At 40.8% G+C, this 27,743-nt stretch overlaps 1 protein-coding gene across 3 annotated transcripts in view; it reads left to right on the forward strand.

The window, feature by feature from the left end:
* SMPX (small muscle protein X-linked) overlaps positions 1 to 27,299 on the forward strand; it is a 44,379-nt gene extending 17,080 nt beyond the window's left edge. For 2 of the 3 annotated variants that reach the window (XM_056330009.1, XM_056330011.1), the window contains exon 5: positions 25,976 to 27,299. The gene's annotated coding sequence lies outside the window, so the exon portion shown is untranslated. The remainder of the gene's footprint in view (positions 1 to 25,975) is intronic. The other variant, XM_056330008.1, reaches the window with a different exon arrangement.
* Positions 27,300 to 27,743: the final 444 nt, after the last annotated feature.

Consider the following 27,743-nt stretch of genomic DNA (forward strand, 5'->3'; position numbering starts at 1 on the left):
TCCAAATTCTCTGGATAATTTCCATTTCGCTGTGATCCTATAATATTATATAATAAAAATATTAAAAAGATATATAAATACATCAAAAATACCAAAGGTTTTATAACTACAACAGTTATTTCTAACACTTCTTCCTAGTATTGTCATTTATTCATCACATGGTTTCAGTAAATTGCAAGTCAACATGATCGATTCTGTTTTAATTTTGATCCATGTTTTCTTGCTCAGCTTTACAGAGTGCAACCTCATCAGCAAAAATAAGGAGCCTGCAAAACAGTGGGTTGGTTCGTTATTTACTAACTCATTCCTACATGATTTGCACTTCAGAGTAGCTTCTATTAAATATCTCTGGTCATGCTCTTTCACCAAATTACTAACCAGGAACAGACTTGCTAAGATCATAGTTGTGAGTCTAACAGTTTGTGGGAGGGATGTAATTAGCAAGATATCATGAAGCTGGATCCACTGAAGGTCATAAAGTGCTTAGTAGTTAAGATATTCCTGTAGTCATCCCCTGCTGCTGGTCCATCTTCTATAATTAACTAATTAGCATACTCTTCTTCATCATAAAGATTTTTTTTCTTCCACAGACCTGTAGATGATGTGTTTTCTGCAGCTAGTTTTAATATACAATGTGAACTGTGATTTTTTTTTTGTTTTCTCCTTCTATAGTTCTTTTTTTGCTGCTCCCTTGGCACATGCACATTTCTACATGCACAAGAGCAAAACACACGCAAAACAAAATAGTAACAAAATAGCACACACTAATCAGCTAAATATATGTCCTATTGAATAAATAATGGTAGGAAGCATTTAATTTGTGACAAATGCAGCCTGCTGTGGATGGGATTTACTGCTGATTGTTGTGATACCTCATGTCATGACTAGCATGGTGATTGTACCTAAAAATGGGCCTGAGCACAAACTGGCATTTCACCTGAGAATATATTTCACCTGAGAATATGCAGCCAGTTACAGCTGCAACTTAGGTTCGTTCTTCATTCTGTACCACTTCAAGTCTTGTGTCCTGAAGTGGGGTGAGTGGAAGGGTGAGTCAGTGATGTGTATGTGTGTGTGTGCACGTGTGTTGTGCGTGTGTGTGTGTGTGTGTGACAAGACTTTTTACAATGCACTGTGAAGGACCACGGAGTCTAAATGCTAGAATTTGCTTTTAAAGGACCTAAACCTTCAGCTAGAGTGGTCTAGTCTTTTCCTTTTGAAGGAGACTTTCATAGTTACTGAAGGAACTTCTCAAAAGGGAAAAAGTTTACTGCCTTGATGTTACAAAAAAGTCTGTTGTGGACATATGGGCAGCACTCCTGGCATTGTGTTCTGGTCGTGTTTGGAGAAAGGGCTTCTCAGGATCCCCATTACAATGGTTGTGAGATGGTTTCTCAAGGTGTGAGAAACCATGCAGCTGGTACTTGTAGATAAACTGTCATCTTTACCTGGAACTCTACTGGGGAGGATGGTTTAACTGCAGGGGGTAGTTCTGTTGTCGGGTTACAGAAACAAGGGAGTTGTACTTTTAGGGCAGAAGAATAAACAGCTAGCAAAAGTTTCCCAGGGCATATTAGCCTGTGCATTACTTGCAGCATTACCTCCACTATAGCATCTTGGGAATGCTGTCCTGCACAAAATGAGGGATCTTGTCAGCAGAGCAGCCTCTGAGATTGGCATTGCTTGGGGAAGAAAGAGAGAGGAAGGGGAAAAAAGAAAAGTAGTCCCTTGGGGAACAGAGGTCTTATATCCACACTTAAAGATGTTCCTTGATGTTGCTATTAATTATTTACAAAAAAAGTCAATTACCCTGGGCTAAAAATATACATTATAACTTTGTCCACTGAGTATTGCAGCTTTTAGTTAGAGTTTCATGCTATAAACTGCTCTTAAGCCACATCTCAGTTAACAGTAGCCTAGTGTCACTGCTCTGACACACAGATCAATGATTGTGTCTTACTCCTATGCTCACATGGACCAGAAGGATACAGCTAAACTGCTGTACAGTCACAAGCAAAGTTACTGCCACTTTCTCCCAGAAACACAGCCAGTGCTTTGCTAATAGAGGAACTCTTTCATGCTGTGAACACAGTTTTAAGAAAACATGTTAATTTGATTAAGCCCAGGTAGCCAGCCCTTGTGTGAGAGAAGGCAATTCTGTGTCCAGAGGGTGCCAAGATACATCAGGAGCTTAGGTCTCCTTAGCTGGATGGGGAACAATGGGGTGAAGAAGGAAGATGTGCTGCAAGAATTTCTGCAGCACTCTTCTGCCAAAGTCTGAGGAGGCTCAGGGGGGATCTCATCAATGTATATACGTACCCAAAGGGAGGGTGCAAAGAGGACAGAGCCAGGCTCTTTTCAGTGGTGCCCATGATGGGCCATCCCTAGACCCACTCACTATTTGACCTGCGTTAATTTCAAAGCACTTCTGGTGTTTTTCCGTCCTTGGTTTCCTACCATCCTGCTGTCTTTGGTTCAGAGCTTCCAGATTAGCAGCACTTGGGGTGTTCATGGCTAGCCATCAATTTTGCGATGTCGCTTCTGTTTGTAAAATTGTCCTAAGAAACTAGGTAGTTAAGGACTTTTAGAACTTTTTAACAGCATGTTTAAGATTCTTTTGGTTTGCCTTCCAGGTTTTTTGAATCTTCTTATGTCATGCTTTCAGATTTTAGAACAGAAGAGCTAGAAATTTCTTTTCAAAGAGAAAACTAGAATCTTCAGGACATAATTTAATATCAGAGGAACCTTTGGAATCTTGTTATCTCCTCAAGTAAAGAAAAAATATTCATGTTTTGTTTCCCAGAGTTTCTGTGTTCAGAAGTAAATTTTAGTTCATCACCTCTAACGTGGCCTGCAGCTGTCCATGCTGTCCATCACAAACTGAGAATCTCTTCTCTACCACTGATGAAATGCTGTGGTAAGGCCCCAGCATGTCATTCCTCAGGCCTTGGCAAGTCGAGGAGAGCTTTTCTTCTCATTCTTTTGTTGAATGGTGGAAGTGAGGAGGAAAACTGACTGGGGAGGCTCTGCTTTCTAGATGCCTAAGAAAGTCTGAAGATATGTATTAGGAGGCTGATTTTACCAAGTAAAGGGCAGGGCATATTCTTACAAGCAACAAATGCTTCTACATAAACTAGTTAGGAAAACATTGTGTTTTGTGGTTTTGAAAACTAATAGCTTCAAAACAAACACTGAAAAATCAGAAAACATTTTTCTCTGAAGTAAACTACAAGAATGGATACTTGTATTTTTTTCAAAACATAAAATATGCAAAAAAAAGTCTTTCAATTCCAAACTGTGTCTTCAAGCAGAGCATTTTTATTACTGGAAGAGACAAGCAAAAAATAATATCTCAAAGAATTTTTAGAACCTGAGCATGTTATTTACTCCTCTATCTTCACCATACTCAAGGGAGTCTGCAGACATGTAAGGATGAACAGACCTCCACTCATAGAAGAAATTTCTTCACTGAGCCTCTCGCTTTGAAATGTTAATGCCTTTAAAGGCATTCCCACGCTAGCAATGTAGTCCAACAAATCTGCTTTGTTCTCGAGTGAGAACTGTCTGTTTCTAGGAGAAAGTTCCAAATATTTTGTTTGAAAGCTGAAAATTCCCTTTAAAAAAAAAAATAAATAAAAAGTCATTGCTTTTTGAGAACTGCTTTCCTGCAATTACTCTGTTGATTACTTGGTCCTGAAATTTTGTCAAACTCATTTCTACAGAAAAAACCCAGTGCTGTTCATGACAGATTTTTTGTAAGAACTAAACTAAGTCAATTCCCTGAGTTAGAGGCAATTTCTGGGGTGACATCCCTCAAAAGAAGCTCTTAAAGGCTGAAAGGAGGTCTCCTGAAGATACCAGGCATGGAGAATTCAGTGAAGTGTGAAGATGTGTTACAGTCAGCAGGCTTTTTCTTGCTTATCTCTGCTATATTTATTAAGAGGTAGCATGAATGAACTGCAATGTTAAACAATAAGTACCACTGGAATGCATTCCTCTTGGAAATCTCAGAACAGGGTAGCAGGAATCCCTAAAACTTCAGCTGTTTGCTATGTGGACAGATCCTGTGACTTAAATGATGCTTATACCCCCAGACACACACATATAAACCCATGCAGAACTAATTGTAACCAGGGAACCATGGGCATTAGAAACTGGAGAGTGGGAAGTAGATCATACTGACCACTGTTAAAGAGCTGTAAGTGAGATGAGAGCAATGGTGTTTCTCTGTACCTGGGAACTGTCCCTCCAGCATTAGCTATACCTGGAGCACTCGGACACTGTAATGACAGGCATCATCAGAAACCTGAAATAGTAAGCAAATCCAGTCTCTCTAACCTTACACAGTTCAAAATGTATTCAGCACAAAGGTTTTCAAGTGCCTAGATCAGAGTAAAAAGGCTAACTGCTTTTGAATACATGAAGTGCAACTTCCTACATTATTAACAGCTCAGATAGTTTTATCAAATCTACATAAATTGTAGCCAATTAAGCTGACAGTATGATCTGAAATATCACAGCTCTGATGTGATAATCAAATGAATTTTCTTCTAAATTTAGTGCCTCATCATTTTGTTTTATAGTTTTTATTCGTTTCATTTGATAAAAGACTACCTAATTATGTTTTCACAGCCTGGTGCTCAAGAACTGCATAAATTACTGCGTCACTGTAGTTTGTCATCTCTTGCAGAGATGGCTCAATATTGCATGAGCCTTGTGATCCCTGTTTAGGAGCAGGACATCTACAAGTGTCATGAGCCCTTCTCTGTACTTAGGATTACACATGTTTCAGCTACCAGCTTGCTCCTTGTGTGTCTTGTTTTGAAAAATGTAGTTCTTTTTAGTGCCAAGGCTACCTCTATTTCACACTTGTTTGCAAACTCCTTCTGAGAATGAGTAGTATCATATAATAGAGCCCACTGTATATAGGTAGAACATCGTATATAGGCAGAGCTCACCATTACAGTGATCCCAGCATCCGTTGCCCAGTCAGCAACACTACTGCGGAAATATTGTGCTGCAGATATTATTGGTTTTTGCTGCCCCTATCTGCTGCCTTTTAACCTCCTAATCCCCCTTTGACTTACAGCAGCAGTCTCAAGTACACTGTATTTCCATGCACTAAGAGAACGAAGTCCACAGCAGAAATTAGCATTTCCTACAGGAATATGTGCTGGTTTTACTCTCAGTGTTGGTCATACTTAATTTTTCACATTTGCTATGCTGCAGGTTGTAGCTAGTTGAAAGGGAACTCAGCTGAACTAACCTTTACTTGAACTGGGGAACAAGTATAAAGTCTGATTTTCTCTCCCTCCATTTAGTGGTTGCATTAGTATGGCTGTATTTCTTTCTGACCCCAAATGGCTGAGCTCCATGTACAGACATGGATTCAATAAAAGCAGAATAAACCCCTCAGACTTGGTGTTTGGAACTCACTCCCCCACTTTGGTTAAGTTGCCGTAATACTGCTTTTAATTTAATAATTCAGTTATTCAACTGATAAAAAAATAAATTGAGTCCTTCAGCTTTTAGCTCTCCTGGGTCTTTGTTCTTGTTTGTTGCCTTGGAGCGAACCTCGTCTTAAAATTGCTGTTACTCCTGCCACGGCCTTACAGAGCCTTTCACAGCACAAAAATGTAATCTCGGAGCAAACAATAGCTGCAGACATGAATGCACTTAGGGAAGAAGAGGGCAATGGCCACACTTGCCCTGCTTTCTAGCAAATGAACCACTGGAGAAGCAGGCTAACTGGCCCATGTCTGCTGCCGTGCTAGTGTATTTTAACAGCAGTGGTAGCAGCGATATGAGTGCACAACGAGAGAGCAGGACTGGCAAAATTGCTTTTACTGAGGGAACCTCAAAGAACAAAAAACTTCCCCCAAAGCCAAACTGCTCCTGCTCTGAGGGAAAGATGATGACAATAAATACACGGTGTTATTTCAAGGCTTTGAAAGGTGCTGCCTTTATAAATAAGATAAAACCAACACAAAGTGTGTACTGAAATGGAAGAAAATACAAATCCAAAGAGTTGAAATCAAACATTTGAGCTGAAGTAGACAGAACACAGGGAAAAGCAAACCTCCAGCTGTTTCTGTGTTTGCAAATCAAGCTTCTTCTTGAGTGCAGTATCCTTCCCAAAGACTGTCAGAGACCAGGATAGAGTATGTTCTCTCCTGTAATTAATTAAGGATATGACACCTTAATTAAGCATTTAATTAAGGATCTCAGAGCTTTTACTTTTGAATTTTTCAGTTTCCTTGGTTTTGTGGTTTTGTCTGAAGACAGTTGATCTATCTTTTCAGGGTTTGAATGAAAACATTTATTTTGGAAAAAAGAGTAATCTTTCTCCCTTTTTGTTCTCAAGACAAGAAGAGCTCTCTCTGTGAAGACGAGGCATATTTTCAGTTTTTCAGTCTATTTTACTGAAAGTAAAGTGAATTCAGATGGGTGTATCTCACATGTACCTTTTTTCTTTTCTTTTGGTTTAAGTCCTTCATGAATGAAAAGTACCAAATGAGGGAACGAGGTACCATTGCAGTCCTTTCCAGTCTTTATATGCTTTTCTTATTTTTATTCTTAAGTTTGGCATGGCATCTGCCATGCCATAGATCTGCTATTATATGTTTGAACAATTACTATTGGGGCAAACCAGTTCTGCTTATTTAAGGAGCAGCTAAGTGTTATCTGTTAAGTTACTGCAGTTTAACACATTAGTAAACAACATCTGAGCCACTGTTGAGCATGTGCATGCTCCAAAGTCTTTTGTGGCGTATGAGGCGTGGACTTTGCAAGGATGGTGAAGCAAAGACTTTTATTGTTAGTTAGTTACAGCTTTTATAAGTTTATACTCTACACACACTGCTAAAAGCTTTATTATTGGTCAAACTCCACCATCCACACGCCCAGCTGCTGTTCACTGTAGGCTATCTGCTGTTCATGCTGTTTCCTTATCTTCTAGAGGTGAGACCACATTCCTCCTTCGTTTCTGTTTCATCTGGGTTTCTTCTCATACTCCCTCAAAGCTGTTTAACTCTTTGCTGCAGGATCACAGCTGCGCATCATCAAAGCAAGGCCACAGCTGCACATTATCACTTTCAAACAACCCACTGTCTCTGTCCTCTATAGTCTTTGACAAACCAGTAGAAACCTTAGTCAAGATGTTCATGCTGTGCTTCGTATGTGTAGAGGATAAGAGGTTGAACATGGCCAAACACCACAGCTCAGCTGAGAAGTGGTAGCTTGCTGGGTCATGGAGCAGCTTGGTCACATGTCCAAGTGTGAAGTTGTTTGCAGATTGGTTGAAATTAATCTGTTTCCCTAAGGCAGGATGAGAAATAGAGCAATTAACTCCAACTTCTTTAGTGCCCTACTTTAACAGACACCATAGAGGTGACTGGAGAGTGGCTCCCAGAGAAGCTTGTGCTGATTTGAGGCTAAAGGCCTCACTTTTGAGCTAAAGATTGACCATCCTTCAACAAAGTGAAGTCCCTGGGACCCCACCTGCAGTGAGAGTTGTGGCATCTAACCATTTCCATCAAGGCAAGCCTGTGGTATGAAAACCATGTGCAATGGCATTAGAGTGCCTTAAGCCAATGGAACGTTCCTTGACGTCCCTCACTGGTGTCTGGGATTTTATTAACAGCACGGGGATTGGATAAATTTTGGGTGGAATGATGCAGGCAGCTGTTTTTGGTAGCTGCGGAAGATGGCAGCACAACACATTGCACCACCATGTACTCATTTGCCCCAGAGAGGCACTACATGCTGTGTGTATCCCTACGTCTCTCATTACCATGGAGGAGATCCTCTTGTGTGGTCTGCCAGTGGATACAGCTGCCTGGACTCTAGCTTCTGTTAAACACCTACTGGCTGGCTGCCTTCACCATTAAAGAGGGATGCTGAAGTGCCTCAGACCCTGGGGGCAGGCAGACATGAGTGGTTAATAGATGGCCCAGAGCCTATGGCACCACCTTCTGCCTTGATTGCTGTGTCCCAAGGGCTGGATGAAAGTCTTCCTCTGCCAGGGTGCAGTAACATTGGTCAGGGACAAGTTCTGGTTGCTCTTAAGAGGAAACTGGCTATAAGGAGTTGTACAAGGTTACAGAGGGAAGAAAAGGAGGTGGAGACCCCTGTCTCACCCATAGTCACGAGTGTCTCTGATCACACAGGTCCCTTCAGAAACCCTCTGCCCCACAGAGGCCTGCCCTTCTACCGTCTCAAGAGGGTAGCTCTGCATATGCTGTTAAGAAACCTTGAGCCACTTCTGCAAGCAGCATTGTGAAGCTTCTCCGGAGAGCTGTTTAGAAACAGTGAATGGAAAAAAATGAAAACAATCAGATTGTCTTCTCTGGGCCTTAAGCAACGTCCTGAGTAGAGCCAGGAGCCATTTCCCCGCACACTGGATTTAAAATCTGAACCAACTCCTCCACATTCACACTTGAGTACTTTTTTTAAAGGCAAGAACAATTTGAAAACATGCAAGAGAATGAATGTGCTGGTGGCCCCTCCCCTCTGCCTTGGCTCAGCGATTATCACACATACCCAGCGAGGATGCATGAATAAAGCAGGTCAATTCCTTCTTCTCCTCAAAAGGATTAAAATCCACATTTTTTTGCCTCCCTGGAGACTGCAGACTACCTTGGCAGGGGGCACCCTTTCTAGACTTTGAGCTAAAGCTAGGCTGCTATGCAAAAATGAATTAAAATTAATCTGTAAACAAGTGAGCCTGACAGCAGCTTAGCAATGTGGAGCTCGGCTGGCAGTAGGGAAACCTGCTTCCGTGTGCCTTAGCCGGTGGAGTGCCGTGTACTTTGTCTAAAGGCTAATTTGTATAGCAAGTTTCCTCAAGCTGTGCTTTAAAAGAAACCAGGGTAGCTGCTGCTGTGTTTTTGTACGAAGCCTGATGCAATTAGGTAGGTGTCGAGGAGGAAGGTCTCTGTGGAAACCCACCAAGTTTCTGTGTGCTGCTCAGGGTTACATGTCTCCCTGGTAGTCAGCTGAGTAGGTTTATGACAGCTCAGGTATCTGTAGGCGGTCGTGGGCACTTTTGAGGTTACGGTGCCGTTGGCCCATGGTTTTGAGGATTGCAGTTTTGGTGTCAAGCGCCTATGTCCCATTTGCACCTCAGGCATCTAAATCTCTGGGACTCTGTCCCTCAGTACTAAGGAGCACAATTCCATTGTCACTCCGTGGGAACTATGCTCCTAAATAATTTAAATGCTTCTGAAAATCCCACTCCAAATTTGCATATGCAAATTGCACATTGTTCATGGTTAAGAGTGAATGGGCCTCTGTCTTCCTGCAGTCAGATCCAGGTACAGGTCCATCTATCTACTGATGCAGCTGTGCCAGTCCTCCAACAGCAACTGCTCCATGTACATTCAGAAGAGAGCCTTTCTGCAGAGCTGAGCAAAAGAAAACTTTTCTACAGAAAATGTAGATCATGATGACACAAATTCAAGACCAAAAAATAATTGTTCTTGGATGTATGTTTTTTAACAGCGGGTGGTGATTCACCTTTTCCTTCTATTTCTCAATGGAAGACAGTATTTTTTTCTTTTTCAGTTTGTTCAGTAAAAAACCCAATTTTATGTTGTGAGACAGGGTGTCATGGGAAAGTTTAGTTCTCCCATATATCTTCCACGCAGTCCTAATACCTCATTTGTAAATGCTCGCCTGTCACAGATGGCAAAATCAAGTATTAGCAGTAAAGTCTTGTACAGATAGTATGCTGTAATGACTTCATTTATGTGTTGAAGAAATGTATTTATTTCATGGGAAAAAATGGGCTTACATACATAAAATGAAGCTTTAATAAACGCCAAACCCATATAAACAAAACATATATATATACTTACCTATTACTCATGTTGAAGAACTTCATGTGTACTGTAGCTGTATGTGTGAAATATTAAGTGACTCAACAGTAAGCTCTCCAAAGAAGAGACAATTACCATGCTACCTGTAGTAGATTTGAAGAAGCAAGATAATGCAAGGAATGAAGCGTATCCTGCATGGATCAGATGTCAGAATACACAGTTTTCTAATACAGTCAGTTATATGTCAAGTTAAATTAGCAGCCTGAGTATGATGTCTTGCCTTCATGCTTATCCATCTCTGAAGAGATCCTCTGGGTTATGTACAAGACGGCTGTCAAATTTTCTGAGATGATTAAGACCTCTCACTTTTCAATGGCAAGGACGCCACGAAATCCAGGACAGGTATTAAATATTCAGAAGAGGCTGCAGAGAATGTGGGTTAGGGAACAACTATGCCGGGCTTTGACAGTTAGCGATCACTTTCTTACCACCCTTCTTTTTCTTTGTTGTATTTTTTCAATGTAGTCTGCTTCCTGTGAAGTGCTGAGCATTTCAGAAGTATTTGCAAAGTGCACAGAGACCTCTCTGTCTCGGTTTGAGCATTTTGAAAATAAAACCATAGCCAACTTCCATCTCTTCTGTAACTATATTTGCAGGGATGTGACTGTTGTCTCAGGCTCTCTCTTTTTATTGCACATGCCAGAGTTATATTGAAAGAAAACAGGTGGATTAATAGTACCATGATTAATCATGGTTCAGTCATGCTATGATATTGTCCTATAAGATGTACACTATATTTATATGGAACAACACTCACTCATACGTTATGAATTCTGTTGAGAGGAAGCCGTATGACCACGAGAAAGTAGCATTTTTAGAAACTGTAACTAGCACAGATAGTCAAATGTGGGCTATTTGCAGAACAGCCTGTGTAAGGTTGCAGAAGAGGCAGAATTCGTGATGAACAAGTTGGGTATCGCTGCCAAAATAGAGACAACTGAGTTTTCTGTTTTCTTGCTTGGAAAGGAGGCCCTTCTCAGTGTCTCCAAGACCACAGAACTTGCTGCTAATGCATTAAAAGCTAATAAATCAGTCTGAGAGGGCTTAGGGATGGGTATTGCTCCAGGAGCAGCAGCACTTTGCTTGTCCCAACCCACCATCCCCACACACCCCATCCTTGCCCTGCACCAGAGCACCAAGCCACACAGCTACATGCCAGCCTTGAGGAGAAGAACCTCCCCTGAGTCTGCACCTCAGCGAGGACAACTAAAGACCCCCTCAGCTGGCTGGGATCTCTGGGCACATCCTCTCTTCTAGTTGAAGAGCAGCATGGAACAGTGCCATTTGCCTCGCAGAGCTTCAAAGCACCTGAGTGCCAGTGAAATCCCTGAAAAATCCTGAAAGAGCTGAAATGCCAACAGAGCTACGTCCCTTTGCTGAGGCTTTCAACAAACCTGAGATCCTGGCAGAGCCCGCACTGGGGTTTAGCCCTAGGCAGCTTCTGAAGCGAGGTGGGATGATTCTTTGTCACTTTAACTGCAGTTTAGGTCTTTAGCAGCGAGCACAAGTGTGGTCACAGCAAGCTGGTCCCCCCACCCGTGTCACTGGGTCGAAGTGCTGGAGGGACAAGGCATTGTGTCAGGCAAGGGTTTCTGGGGTTTTAAGTGCCAAGGGCTTCTTGTGTTTACTGCAAAGACATCAGGGCACAGAATCATAGAACCGTTTAGGCTGGAAAAGACCTTTAAGATCATCAAGTCCAACTATTAACCCAGGACTGTCAAGTCCATTCACTAAATCATGTCCCTAAGTTTCTGTGTCTACGTGCATCTGTACAAAAAGGCTCTGTGCCAGTTAAACCACTGTATTTTTTTCCCTTTCACTGTAATAGTGGAAGCAGGTAGTCCATGATGCTGCCCTTCTGGGTTTCCCTGGCTACCAAACAAATGTGCTTTTTTTAATACCCCCACCCTCTTCTCAATAGTAACATAAAGGAGCAGCATGTCCTACGGCTCCTTCAGCCGAGTGAAGTGCTAAAGTGCAAAAGACTCTTTTCTGACAGTCATTTCTCTTCTTGTGTTCACTGGGTTTGTCATTAATAAAGGGTACTTTTGTTTTCAAAGCATTGGTTTTCAAATGAAATTGTGGTTTTACCAACTACTTATATCATGATTCTAGTACAAAACATTGTCCAAAAGTATCACAGTGAATCTAGTCTCTTTACACAGTGGGTTGTTGTTAGGGTTTGGTGGGGGGAGGGATTTGGTTTGGGGTTTTTTTGGTAGAAAAGATAGGGAAATGATCGTTATACTGAGATAAATCACATTCAAAACATATATGTAAATACTGCATCGTGACAGTAGCTCTTCAGGGAAACTAGAGGGCAGACTTCTAAAATGCTTAGGGCTCTGTAAAGATGCAGATAGGTACCTCATCATCTTCCCCCAAAAAATGTTAAATGCCTAACTCCTAGGAGTTTTGCATGTTTAACCAGCTAAATGCTTTCAGAATACTGCCCTGAGATGGCTCAGAATCTTATTGCATAAAAATAAGTCATGGCTGTGTGTCAGCAGCCAAGCAGTTCCTATTGTAAGTCTGCTAATTATTATATCAAATATAACTGAGTTGTCATTTCCTTATCCCTCCCTTTGTCTCAAAGTTGTTGTGTCATGAATTGTGTCTTATTGTGTAGTAGAAATCACTTTGGACTGGGCAGTTGTTTAAAATTATTATTATTACATGTGTGAATATTGCTTAGCATCTTCATGGGGCTTGGCTTCTGACCTGTTCATTGTGGAACATTTACGAAGACCCTTGCATTGGCAGAGAAAAAGAGAGAGAAGTGAAGTCTCATGGTCAAATTGCCAAGAAGGAAATGAAATTAATAGAAAATCTATTTGGATTTTTTTTTTCCTTTTCTTTTAGCTTCTTATGGTTCAGTCTCTGAATCTGGGGTTGATACAGTATAATTTTTAGGGCTTGGAGTTGTCAAAATGAGTCTTGAAGGGTGTCATTAAAGTGTTTTGCATAACACGCCTGAATGAAGGTGGAGGTCAATGCAGCAGGAGGCTGGGATGAGGCAGAGGCGGAGGAACCAGTCTGGACATGCCAAGTTCATGCCATGCTGCAGGGCTGGGCCCTGCCCTCGGCTGGACCACAATGGTGCAGGAAGAGCTGGGCTTAAACCATGCAATTTAGAGTTTTAAAAATAGAATATTTCTTCACTGATTTGAGAAACTAGTTGTCTCCAGCAGCTTCTGGACATTAGGAGCGTTGAGTAGGACGGCTCTTGGAAGCCCCCATCAAAGAGCTGTAAAAGCCTCTTGGCGGGCTGCCAGGGAGCCAGCACAGGGGCTGATAAGAAACTGGCCAGATCAGTCATGCTCAAAGTTCTGTGTTGCATCAGGAGAATTGCTGAAAGCAAGATGTTTCCACAGAAAGTTACACTTTCAAAGTATAAACATTTCCCAGTGGAGAAATGTTCCATCAGAAAATGTTGGACCACTCTGAGTCTTGGCATACTCTAAGGTACAAAAGCTCATTGCATTTTAAATAAACTTCAGCAGCCTCAGCCCATGCCAATTCTCAAACAACAAATCAAGCAAACTTGGCTTTTTCTCCTGTAATTATCCAACCTAATAATTCTCCTGTCATTTTCCCCTTTTGCTTCACTGAAGGAAGAAAGGTTGTGTTTGCAGTACACCAAGATGCTGCTGGCTTCTAGTTTCATTGCCCTGCAATTTGAAATTCCTTAAGAGTCACGATATAAATATACACATAGCTTTAATCCCAAATTATGTATGTACAAATGGCACCAAAATTCAATTACCTTCAGGACACACACGATCAGACTTTGTTTTATAAAACACTTTTTTGACATAGTCCATTCTAAAACAAGTATGAAATGCATCTTTTCTTCAGGGACAAATGAAAGACAAAGTCTGCCTTGCCAGGGTTTGAACACATGGCTTTAGATAGTCTAACCAGTTAACACCTAATACTTAGATCTTTTCCCCCAAACATTAAAGTTGAATGAGAGATGGAGTGTATTTGCAATGAAAAATGAATGGAAGAGCTAGCAACCTGAAGGATATGTGACTTCTGAAGAATAATGAAATAAAAATGTTCAGACAATGTTAAAGTCTGGTAGGAACTGAAATATCTGGCAGTATAGAAGATAAGAGTGTTTATGTGTTTGTTGGTGCAGATGAATTAACATACTGTACAGCCTACCTTGTATTGTGTTACCTGAAAACTACATTTTATAACAATTTTCCCCTGATCATCTCGTATCTGCAAATTTATGTGTGGTTACAAAACTAACATGGTAATGCCGATGCATCGTTTGTACACACCACTACCTCTCTGAAGAAACCTACCTCACTTTAAGTATAGGGGAAAGAAAATTTGGCACCTTTACCTTAACTTTTGAATATGAATAACCACTATTAGGCTATGTGTTCAGTCTTAACTGATTAACTGATGCTTATGAAAGCCATTTTTCAACTTAATATTGTTTTACTATATGCTTTTTATCATTCAGTTCCTCAGCTGTTTTTTGAAGGGAAAAAGCCGTTGACTCCACCGATTTCAATAGGCAACAAAGACCAATGGCACTTCAGAAATGCCATTAGTGAGGGCAAGTACTTGTGGGCTCCATAGGACTCAGCAGTGTGCCAGATATTTCACTTTCCACAGCCTTTGCTCCTGCAACTCTACCATCTCCCACAAAATAAAAATTCAGAATCTCTTGCTTACAATTTTTTATTCGAAAAATAAAAATAATTTTAAAAATCCTTCTCCATACGTGAAAACCATGCAGATACCAAGCAGTGTTGATACTGCTGGACGTGTGTCTCTGGAGAAAATACCAGCCTATCAGGGGTATTAAGTGGCAGCCAACACGACAATAACAAAAGATGTGAACATTCAGGTGTGAAATCAAAGAACCTTTCCAGCAGCAGCATTTTGCTGTGTGATGTGTTGCATTCAGATTTATGAGAAAGTTTTGTACATAATTTAGAATAAAGCTTTAATAATTGATTGGAGAGCTAGCACCAAATGAAGTGCCAATGTAAAAGTCCAGGGCAAGTGCCTTCCTCCAGAATCTTTCGTGTAGTAAAACAACTTACTTGAAAAATTATTGTTCATCATTTAATTATGTAGCACAGCACGTTCTAGAGTTCACATGGCATGAAGCAGCATGATCTTGAGGGTGATAGCCCACTCCTACAAAGGCTTTTATTGTACTGTTTAAGGGACTGCAATAAGACTGCTGAAAGGATTCAAATGGAAGAGTCTTTGCCCTACCATAAAAATGTCAGTAAAAATAATGTCACCCTTCTCCAAATTTCAGCCTCCTAAACCCAGTTATTTTTCTAGAAAAACAAAGCTGGGTGGCCTGAATTTCTACAGAAAAGCACAGAACATCTGGGGATTTTCGATTTCTAAGAACCAAAAGTCTTAGACTAAATCAAGCATATTTCACAAGAAGCTTTGTTTTGTTATATTTCCAGGTTCCCATCCACCCCAGACAGCAAATAACATTTTGCAGTACTTCCAACACCTGTTTTTCAGTGACTCTAGACCCTTGATGCTATGGGTCCGGTATAGACACAGACGTTAGGATTGTTACAGAATTTTATAGTCCAAGCTGCTGACTGAGGATTTACAAGGTTACAAGATGCCACCAAATGTCCTCTTTCGCTACTGGGCCCAGCTCCTGGTGGTAGTTGGCTCATGCATCTGTCTGTAGGTCACTGAGCTGAGCGCTTGGCCGAGGCATGTCCAAGGCTGGTGGGGTGAAGCTTCCACTGGAGAGAATGGGATTGCCATGAGAGCAGGCAGCAAGGTTTTGAGATGTGCAAAACACCTTTGGTGACCCTGCTTGTGCTGCCCTACATGGGACATGAAAGGGTTTGACTTTTCAGAGATGAAGGGCTTGTGGTGGGCTAGCTCATGAGCCAACCTGAAGGTTGTGGCCCCCACACTCATAAATTACTTTTGAAACTATCCAGGAATTCTGGTTCTTATCTTTATATTAATTTGCCTGTGTTTAATTCAGGTTACACAGTCCAACAGTGGTCATTGAATTCTTGTGTCTTGTACTTTAGAGGCAGACACCTGTGAGGCATTCCCCCCCCCAGTTATCCCTGTGGTGGGTTACCAAGCTCTGTCTGTAGGGAGTCTCAGTGGCAAGAGCAGTCACCACCATATATGTTTTCTGCTAGCTGGAAACTTTGCTTTCAGAGACACATCTTGATTGAGAAACCCCAGTCATGCAATTAACTCGCAGCAGGTGCATTTCATATTGCATCAATAAGTGCTTCCTTACAGAGCCTTCATCACTCCCAGTACAACAGAGATGTTCCATTGTTTTAAATGTCACAGCTTTTTTGGACTTTTTCTTTTAGTACTTGATTTTTATTGCTGCTTTTTTTCTGTGCTGTATAGAATCAATCATTATTTTATTTCTAATAGTACTTAGCCTGGCCCCTTCTGTACATATGTTTGGCTATTTTCCACCCTGTGCCTGCAAGCTGCTAAGTGGTTTTGCTTATCATTGGAGAAATCAATAGGATTTGTAGCACCTTGAAAGAGGTAATAAGCACTTTGCAGGATCAGCTCTTCAGCCTTGGCTTCCTTACTGATGGATATGAAAATAATTCCTGAAGATTCACCATCTCTGTTAGCCTTTGTCTTGAAGAGTTGCTATTATGCGGTATGAAAATGAAATAAAACTAAACTGTGCCAGAAATCCCTTTCTAATCTTGGTGCCATAATTTTTTACTACTTCAGCTCTTTAAGTCATCTGGCTTCATTAACAGCCTATTTGGGTATACTTGCTAATATGATCAGGAGGATACCTTGAAAAAAGGACCAAGCCTTTGAGTGATGCCTACACTGGGAATCAAATACTTTTTTAAAGCAGAGGTGGTGTAGGTGAATGAGAATAGTTTAACATGAACTCAGAGAACATTTTTCCCCTATATTGATTAATAAGTGCAAAGAATAATAATTATAGGCACACGTGCATGAACTTAGAAGGACAGTTCACACAGGAAGAACTTTTTTTTTTCCCTTCAGAAAGCAGTAATTTAAAAGGTAGTAAGTACCGCAGCATAGTTCTCATTAACAGAGGTAGAAAGAGCCCCTGCAGCTCCCCATCAATAATCACAGCATTTGGTACATACTGCTCAGTCCTTGCTTCCCATTATGAATCACAAATGACTTCATACACTCCCAAAGTAATTGAAGATGGGTCTGGGAGACCTTGTTATAGGGATGACAGTTTATGCTGTGAGAAGTTGGAGGGGAAACGTTAGTGAAAAGCAGAAAATTAAAATTAAAACTTGAATTTAATGTGAGGTAAACATATGTTACAGCCATTGCGCAGAGCAAATGTTAAGGGTAGCTCCAGAAAAAGTCACAGCAGCAGTAGCAGTACCGATAACAGAAAATATACCAGAGTTTGTATAGGGTTTTTGTAATACCATTTTGAAGTGTTATGCATAATCAGTCCTTAAAAATTCAGTCTCTTTATGAACCACTCAGATACGATCAACTTCAAGATATGCTTTCCCAACTTTAAGAAAATGTTTATTATTATACCTTATAAACAATACATTTATACCAGCATCTGTAGTGAAACTATGGTTTCTGTATGGTTCTGTAGTGAAACTATGAGCTAAAATTATTTGCTCATTAAGGCACTTCATCTAAATGATAACTAGTAGCCGATTGCATATTGCATTAGGCAGCATTCTGATCTCAGCCAAGAGATGCCCAAGCAAAAGAAAAACAAGGACTGATAACATTGAGGAGATAAAAAAGTTCAGAACACATTTCCATGCTCTGGAGTGTGTAATGGTCATAACACGTTATAAATCCTAAACTTTTTGACTTAGTACTAGTCAGGAAGTAGAGACATTTATTCTGGGAAGAAGTTCCTTCTTTTTCACTGGAAATGCTGAAAGCTGAGGGTATTTTTCACTTTTGAAGTTGCTGCTAGTTGCAATATTTGGGAATGTTAGGACCCACATATGATAGCATTTGGGTCATCTGCATTTGGGTTCCACTTACCAAGAAAAAACGCAGGCAGTATAACTCATGTCAAGTATCATGGCTTTATGGACATTAGGTCTTTTCAGAGAATAAAAATTTAAAATTCATGTTCTTTAAGAACTTTTGGGAAAAGATTGATTTTGATTCAGAAAGAAAATGAGGAGTTTTTCTTCTCAAGATAAAGAAATTCTAAGGACAAAATAATTTAGAAAAAATACAAATATTTCAGTATGATTTTTCCCAAGTATTTCAGCAGCCTTTGCTCTTAGGTGCTTTCCTGGGAGTGTCCTGGGAGGTGATGGCAAACTCGAGACTTGCCAGGTGTGTGGTGGCTGCCCCGAAGTTCCTGACTCTGGACATGGAGCCTGGGACCTTTAAGGGCTCCAGCTCCACCTGAGGTTTGCAGGGCTGCCTGACCCCTTACTGCAAATCCACAGCTGGAAGTTTGGAGATACCAGAACCCAGGGTCTTTAGGGGTTTCAGAGCCTCTCCTTAGAAGTCAGAACCCTGAAGTTCCCTAGACAGAACTAGGCACTCCTGCATGCTCCCAATGTTGGACCTTGCCCTGCAGAACATGGCTTGGGCCCTCTGCAAGCTGCCACCTCTGCTTGGCTCTCTGGTCCGTGGCAGGGACAGAGGTTTGAGGGAAGAAAAAAAAATCTAACCTGAGAAAAATTTCAAGATGTTTTTATACCTGGAGTGAGACAGCTGCATGGTTGTCTTCTCAAGGTGAGAAGATGCCTGCAGCTGGATAAGTGAAGAACAAGTCTCTTGCCTGAGAAACGTATAATGGAATTTCTCCTTTTGGATAACAATTGTCCTAGAGACCAGCTGATTTTTTACTGTTGTTACATGGTTAATCTGATGATAGCTAATGGGAAATATTGGTCTTTCAGGGTACTGATAGATTTATGTGCTTACACAATACTTGGTCATTTGCTTTAGAAAGTTAATAAATAGCTGATGTATAGAATGTAAAGAAGCCAAGCTGCTGCTTCAGCTGTCTCCAAGCGGGAGCTGGTGCCCAAACCTCACCATGAATAGTACTCATACGTGTAATTTGTTGATGTGTTCTCTTGTTCATGCTTATTGGCTCTCTGGGAGCCATTTGCATAAATCAGCTGCTGTGCCCAAGTAGTTGCCATCTCCAAATAACTAAAGGAACAATCTAACAACCATGCACAGTTTAATAGTACTGCACTGAGCCAAAAATTCTCCAAAGAGCTTCAGGCACGTGATGATATCTAATCTGTTGTTTTATCACTTAAACTGTTAGGGTAGCTGTTAGGTTAGCGCAATGCAGTTCTTAATTGTGTTATGCTGGCTAAGTATCCAATTTATACCTTTCAAAAATGCCACGGATTTGTTCCTTATTTGGCAGGAGATAAATCTACTGCCATAACATCTTGATCTGAAAGACCTCCATTCAATAGCTGCCACTTCAGCGCCACTGGGCTAAGTTGTCTCTCCTTTGCAAGTTCCTTTGCTGATAAAGCTTTGTATCAGTGTAGGTAACAAGAAATTTTGACAACGGTGTAACATGGGGAATGTTTTCACTTGACCGTTTTTTTTTGTCTTAAATAAAAAGGTCTGTTGCGGCTGACTAGACATGCTGTTACACAGCTTGATTGCAGCTCCCTTGTGCGTCCACTACTGAACCACGGACAATGGAAAGGGTCAAACCTGCCCTTAGTACCCCACATCATACTGCCTGAAGACAGACGTAAATTAATTTGAGGAACAACATATGCATGATAAAGTGAGCATATGGCTTTCAATAATTTCTTCATGGTGAAGATAATCAAAGTTCATTATTAAAAAAATACTTTTTATTTCAGTGGAAAAGACATCTTTTATGCCCACATTTTTTGTGAGACAAATCTAAAGGATAAATGTTCTGACCTTTTTTGTTTTGAAACTGTGTGTATGTGTATGCACAACCTAAATGTCCATTTTTACCTGCTTCCCCACATATTTCAATTAACTGTAAGTAAAATGCAAAAAAAAGAGAGAGAGAAAAAAAGAGAAATTACTTAATCCTTCCAGTATTTCACTGAATCACAGAACGGCTGATGTTGCAAGGGAGCTCTGGAGGTCATCTGGTCCAGCCTTTCTGCTCAGGTAGGGCCACCTAGAACAGGCTCCCCTGGATCTGAAAATATCCATGAGAGCAAATCTATATTAAAAGATATAAGAAAGATGCTCAGATATACAAGAGTTGCTATTATTATCCTGACAGAAACATAAAATATGTGTTGAAATAATTTGCAAAAAGCATGCAAGAAAGCATTGTTTAATTTAAAGTAGGCTTTTTCATTTAGTCAACCAGTTATCACTGGGAGGGAGTCAAAGGATGAACTCCTCTTCGCAACCTAAACCCTCTCTCCGACATCCCATCACAATATTTATGTGTTAACCTGGAGCACATTTGACTTCCTGCTGCTTCTTCTGCCATCTGTGTGGACAGTGATTCCGATAGGATATAAATATTAAAGTAATTACACAGGAGAGGATGATCTTAGCGAGCGGTGCCCACCGAAGTGAAGTGAGGGCAGACGAATTAAAACAGATCCCTTGGCACTCCAGGTTACTGTCTCAGAAAGGACAAAGCTTTTAGCAGATGTGCGGGAGAATTAAAGAGTCAAGGGAGATAGTCCAGCTTTATTTCACATTCCAAATTCACTAGAGTAATCAAAGAAGACATGCCCCTGGATTTACCTTTTCCCGAGGTTTTCCTTCTAAGATCAGTCTAAGATCAGTGTGCTTGTAATTCTAAGATAATTCTGCTCCAGACTAGCAGAAGTTCATACCTCTCTCCCCTTCTTACCTTACTGAAACTGATACCCTTTTCATTCCCAGGGTGCTATTTGCTAGGAATGGCCAGATGTCATGTAAGAGCTGTGGGAACAAAACTCTTTCCTAGGTCTCCTAACTCCATACAAAGTCATTACCTTCATTTCCCACTTGCATTTTTGAAGAGGTATTTTTTGACCCTGTTACCACTTTTTTCCAATCAGTGTAAAATTTCCCCCAAGTAGCTGTACATGTTGTCCATGTGCAATGCCCACAGTATGCAATGAATGCTTTCAGTTGATTATAATCTTTAGAGTTTGCATGATTTAAGTCATGCTTCACAGCTTGGTTAAATAGTATTGTAAAGAAAACACACAGTTCTCCAACTATAACCTCCCATCCACTCCCGAACAGAGGGCTTCTTGCTGCCTTTTCTTAAATATTGCATGTATAAATGTGATAGTGGTGAGTAAGAGATCTATAAATGGGTTCTGGTGAGGAGTAAACATCATGTGGTCGTCCGCTTTGGAAGCTTGTTGAGTGGGAGGCATTTATTGAACCTTGGTGCACTTGCTATAATCACTGATTTTCTATGAAGTGCTAATAGGATATGACTGTTTTCTCCTTTGTAAAACAACAATAAAATTATTTTCCCCTGGGAAAATAGAATTATTTATGATATAAAGATATCGTAAAACAATAATAGAAAAAGAATAAAATTTTGTAAAAATAATAGGATAAGACTGTTTCTCCTTCCTTGCTCTTATAAAACAGGCTGCCTTAACAGAACCTTAGGGTTAAGTATATAAGGCTGGAAACTGTTCAAATGAAGACAAATTGTATTTAGCCCCCAGGTGATTCACACATGGTCTTTAACTATATAACAATAGGACTGAATGTGGTCATTTTATTGCACATATGGAGATACAGCCAAAATCAGGATTCATTTCATGTTTCAACTTCTTTCAGCTAACATGTTGTATAAGAACAGAAAATACAGACAGTTGGAATTACTGGAGCTTTTTTTAGAGCAAATCGTTCATCTGCTTGCTGCTAACTAGTTTGGGCATATTTTCAGGGAATAACAGGGAGATGCAATGTTAAAAACTGTAATTTTGAAGAAGGAAAAAGTGTGATTTTGGGATTTATTTAATTTTATTTTTGAAGTTGCATCTATGTTGAATAGCACATAAATTAAAACATTTTTTTACATAAACATAGCCATTGCTTTCCCCTGTGGTTAGAAAGCGCAGGGACCCAGACTTTTTTGTCCCAGAAGCTAACACTGGCATTACACTGACTGCAAACCACAGCCCTGCAGATTCTCAGAGAGGGAACGGAGAAAGTCTTGAGGGCTGAAAAGCCCTCTAATTCCATGATTCAAAGAAGATCCTAAGCATGTGCTTATGTCTATCCTTAATCAGGACAACATTTAAGCATTTGCTCTCAAGTACATTCTTTTCTGTTTTCTTTAAAATGGCAGTGTTGTTCAGTATAATAAGGTTGATTGGAGTGGCAAGGGAGGTTCTGGTAGATAAGCTGCAGCAGCTGAAAGACTAACTGGGGAACCTAACTGTGAGGATTATTAATGTACCGTAAGCAACCTATTTTTGAGTTTTCAGACTCCCATTGATCTCTGGAGGAGTTTGAGTTCTAAAAATAACTTGCCTTTGGGACCTGGGAGAGAGAGAATTGGAGCTGGACGGAGGGAGGTCTGAGTGCATTGAAACATCACGGGGAGATAACAGAGGGTCTGCTGACTGCAAAGGCAGTTCAGGTAGCAATTATAAGCAACCAGAGAGCAGAAAGTACATCTGAGAGAAAGGTAATATTATTAGTAGGTGTTAAAATAGCACTGCTTGCAAGCAGTGTGCTTTAGACAAAATTTGAGAACAGCAGGCTTGATTTCCCTCAGCACCTGAGCACTGAGGCAAGGTTTATCATCATGGCAACTTGGTTGCATTTGGATGGCAAATGGCAGGGCTCTTGGGCACTACAGTATTTTTTTTTTTTTCTTTTGCTCCTCCTGCTGATAAACTAGTCTTGTAGGTGCATGGCCTTTTAGAAGACTGGGTTTCCTTTGACTAGAGCTGCTATGTCTCAGTTGTGACTGGGAGAACTGGAGACAGCAGATCTTTTGTTGGGTCCACTGCCTAGTGAGAGTACCCTGCCACAGGAGGAGGAAGAAGACAGCTGCTTGCTCAGCTGGATGGGATATGGTGCCAGTTAGGACCTTTCTGCCCTGAGGCCACAGAAGTATTTATTAAGTGATATTAAAACTGATTTTAGCAGGAGATGGCTGTCAAAGGTCTGGGATCGATGAGGAAATGAAGGCAGGATAAAGGAGTATTTGAAGAAAGAGCATATGGCTAAAAGTGATCCCAGCAGCCAGATTACTCGGACGATGAGCAGCACAGTAATACAGTATATAACAGCTTGTTGTTTTAGTTTGTAAGCTCACTGACAGCTCCACAGCAGAGCAGGGGCAAGCAGGGACCCTGCACCTGGCCCACAAATCCACCTTGGCCTTTGTGAGTGGAGGACAGCTTCCCTTGGGACCTACAAAACCTCTTCCCAGACTCACAAACTGGCTGAGGCTTGAGAGCACCTCTGTAGGTCGTGGAGTCCAAACCCCTGCTCAGGACAGGGTCATTGCTCAGGGCCATACCCAGTCGGGTTTTCAATATCTCCAAGGATGGAAACTCCACAACCTCTCTGGGCAGCCTGTGCCAGTGTTTGACCACCCTGACAGCCAAAGACATTTTGTTTCCTCTTGAGGTAAAATTCTCTGTGTTTCAATTTGTGCCTGTTGTTTCCTGTCCTGTCACTGGGCACCACTGAGGGAAGCCTGGCTCCATCTTCTTTGTACCCTTATCACCAAGATCCCTGGGTGCTCGGTGTGCACAGCACAGGACAGGTGTTATGAGGAGCTCAGGAAATAAGGAAAGGCTAAAAGGCTAAACTGCTTGGAGAAGATAAGCATGGATCTCCCACGCAGGGCAGATGTCTCTTCCAGGATGACACCTGCAGGAAACACAGCCTTACCATCTAAGACACTGAATCTGCGTGATTATCTTACATGATAAAAAATATCATGCAATCCTAAAAACCAGAATGCTACATTGTAGCTGTCCTTCACACCACAAACCCACCCACAATGTGTCTGGAAGCAGAAGCTGACGCTGGCCTCTGTCAGCAGAAGGATCAGAAAACCCTTGTGCCGCCGAGGACCACATCACGCTCAGCTGCGCCCGCTGCACTCTGCACACTCTCTCTCCCAATCCCGGGCTTGAGTGCTTGAGTTTAATCACTGCCAGCAATGTTTTATCCACCCACCACTGGAAAACAGTCACCTTGTGATATTCAGGAACGGGCAAAGAACAGTTTGAAAGAGAAAGGAGAACACTCAACTGAAACACATGGAGAGCGTGTGTAGGCAGGCAGTAATTACATAGGACAGGGTTACACGTGCGTGCATATCCCGGGGAGCCATCAAATACAGCCTTAAAGTTGGCATTTGTTTTAAGATCAGAAAGATAAGTACCTAAAATTACCTGACTGGAAGGAAATTTCAGCAGAAATAGAACAGCACATTGCCTCACCGAATCAGGCTACAAGACGATTACGTTGTTTGCTTGCTAACGGCCACAGAGCGGTATTGGCACTGCATGTGGTTTTATGACCTCTTTCTTGTGGGCAATGGCACACCCTCACTTTTTTTCAAGTCTATTAACTTTTGGCTTGTTTATTCAAAAGTTGCCAACACTTTTGAGCAGTTAGTGCAAGCCGTGCAGGGTTTCTTTTAATAGCACCTCTTTTCTCCAGGGAAGTGTTTCTTCCCAAAGCTAGGCAATTCCAGGCTTTTGAATGTCCCTCCATTATTTCTTTAAATGTGTACAGCCTACATACCTTCAGGAGCACAGCGAAAACTCACTTTATATAACACATCATGAAATACAGAAGATTGCCATTTTTTTCTCTGTCCTGTGGCTTTTTCTCTGCTTTCCAAGCATTTGTTAAAACTTCGTGAGTTCAATAAAATTTACCCAGACCAGAGGTACTTGATATTCCCCCCCCCTCAAATGCTTATATCTCAGCTGAATAAACATATATGCCGAGAAAGTTAGTGTCTTGAACTTTTGAAAGTTAATCACAAAACCTGTTTTCCTCAGTACTGAGCTGTCTGGAACCACCAATATCAACAGCAACCACTGATGTCTCTTAACTTCAAAGACAACAGGAACAGACCCTATGATGGGCTCCGAATGAGCTGTGACTATGCAGGGAAAAGTCGCTGTAGACAAGTCAACGGAAATTACTCATTGTTCCCCAGACAGCAGTTAAATGCCTCCCCACCTCACCTGACATAAGTAAATAAATTAACTCCAGCTGGATTTATACAAACAGCACAGAAAATACGATGCTACCATGTCTAGAATGCTGCCTTCGGTGCTGGTCAGTCATGAAAATTAAAGCAGAAACAGGAGGGGAGTGGAGTTGTGCCAAAAATAGTTACAGGAACAGACACACCACCAAAACAGGAGAGGCTGAAAATCCCTGGGACTGTTCAGACTGGACAGGAGGCAAGGGAGACTCGCTGCCAGTAAGGACTCCAGTGGGCAGTACAGAGAAAGCAAGACAAGAGGGTGATCAAAGCAGCTGAAAAAGAAATAATTTAAAAATAATATATACACACACACACAAACACATATATATATATATACACACACCAGTAAATAGTCTTTACTGGTAGCATTAAATACTGTTTTAACTTTTATACATTTGATGCATCCCTAGTACCTGCAGCACGGCCACGCTGCTGTGCCGTACGGCAGGATTTGCCACCTGTGCCTGCTGAAGCAGTGCTGGGCTTCTCTGGGGATGAATCCCAGGGTACGTGTGGGGTTGGACCCTGCTCTCTCGAGGGCAGGGGCAGGCCAGGAGCCCTCTGTGTCCTGCCAGGCAGCCGGGGGCAGCTGGGCAATGGGATGGGGTAGGAGTCATGGCTACCCGTACTGAGGACAGAACTGAAGGCATTAAAGCCCTGAGCTCTTAGCAGAGTCATGAAATTTCATCAGACAGAGATTTGGAGTGTAGGCGGAAAAAGCTAGTGGATCAAAAAGATTTGTTTCACGCCCACTCAGTATTCCCCAAGGTTGGGTGTAAACAAGTGAAAAGCAAAATTGCAGGTGTGGGGAATATACTCCCCCTCACAACTTGCAGGTATTTTTCTGTGTGCTCTGAAAATACCTGTGAGTGCACTGATAAATGATTTAATTTCTGGTCTTGTATCTGTCATACAGGTCTGACAAGAGAAAATGAATGGATTCCAATGAATGGAGATAATTTGAAATGCTTTATATATCTGTATGAAGACTGAACTTCCTAACTCCGTGGTAGCCCATAGGAAGCATCTTCTTTGTACATTTATATCAACACTTTTCTGTTGTCCATTTTGTTTAACATAAGAAAGTACCACTGAAATAAAAAACAAACACAACTAGTAATGTGTGTGTATATATTCAGGAATTATTTTGACCTCAGAACAGGGAATAGTGTAATTTGAATTTTGAGTGAAAGTAGAATACTTTTTTAAAAAAATAATCAATATTTGCAATTAATTTGGTTTCTTTCCTTTTGAAAAAAAATCAATATGGACAAAACAGTTTTAAAATGATTTGACAAAATGCAGAATAAATTAAGAATGTAACATCTAATTTCCTGTAGTGTACTCCTAGTTACAGAACAGGAATAATGTATCAAGTGTAATAAAGGAAACTAAAATATTAAAAGGGATGTTCTTTCTGGTGAGTTTAACTAAATTTCTCTTATGTTGTAGAGCCAAAGTATTTCTTTTTCTTGAGAATCTAAAATGCACTGGTGTTCTGATATTTATGCATCACCTTCACTTTGCACAATGAAAATACAAGATGTGATCTAGCTCACAGAAAATCTGCAACCTTTATTAAAATAAACAGGTCATCCAGCCTCGATGGAACATGCCCCTGAGTATAGGTTGAAGGATTACTATCTTCAAAAGCCCAAATGAAAAGGGGACTTTGAAATACTGGTGCCGAGCAAAAATCATGTATGATCACAGCAACCCTTTCGTACAGTGATTAATCCCCGACACTTGTTTTATATGGACTGTACATAAATGAAGACTGTTTGATGCATATTCTATTTTTGGAAATGAGATCTTATTGTTAAGAGAAATGTAATGCACTGTGTCTCCTTGGTCGCTCGTGTTATTTACTGTTAATGGATTAGAGGACCTGTTTTGTAATAATATTCTTCTACTGTTGATTGAAACTATTCTACATGCTCTGAAACTCTCTGCCTGGCTCTTGTTTATTCAATTAAAATAAAGATAATTATTCTGGTTAGAAAACAGATTTCAAGTTGAATATTACTAACAATGACATCCATTAAATTCTCATTTGCTCCATCAGATAACACAAAAGCTAACTGGCAATATTTTTTTATTTTAAGTTATTACATGTGCTTTGTACAGGAAATTAGAAAGGAGCTGTACTCATTGCAACTCAATTAAAAGGATATGTTCTACTTTCCATATACAATACCAACGTTGCTTACCATCCTGCTTCATCCTTATAGCTCATGGCTGATTTCCCTCAATATATTCCTTGGAGGTGAACATCACCGAAAGACAGGTTGAAATGGAAATGCCAGGAGACAGAATGCATCAGAAGCACCTTTCATTTACATACCGATAAGATTAACATGTCTATTCAATAGAAAAAGAACAATTTTCCCTAACGCTGCATTATCACTCACTGATACTGGGCTCTGCATTGTTCCTGCCAGTATGGAAGTGATAAAAAGAGGAGAAAACACACAGTCCCTTGAGCCAGAAGCATGCGCAAGGTGAGATGAGTCAGGGCCTCAGCTTTTATTATTATTTACTCACTTTAAAAATACTAATTTCAGAAAACTGTGGAAAGGTAAAGTCACGTTTTTCCCCTCCTTTGATAGTTAGGAAACTTCATAGTGGAAAATCCAAGGGATGGGGAGATCTGGGACCACATCACAGACATCACATCTGAATGT

Source organism: Falco biarmicus, chromosome 2 (assembly GCF_023638135.1).
Source record: "Falco biarmicus isolate bFalBia1 chromosome 2, bFalBia1.pri, whole genome shotgun sequence".
Taxonomy (NCBI): Eukaryota; Metazoa; Chordata; class Aves; order Falconiformes; family Falconidae; genus Falco; species Falco biarmicus.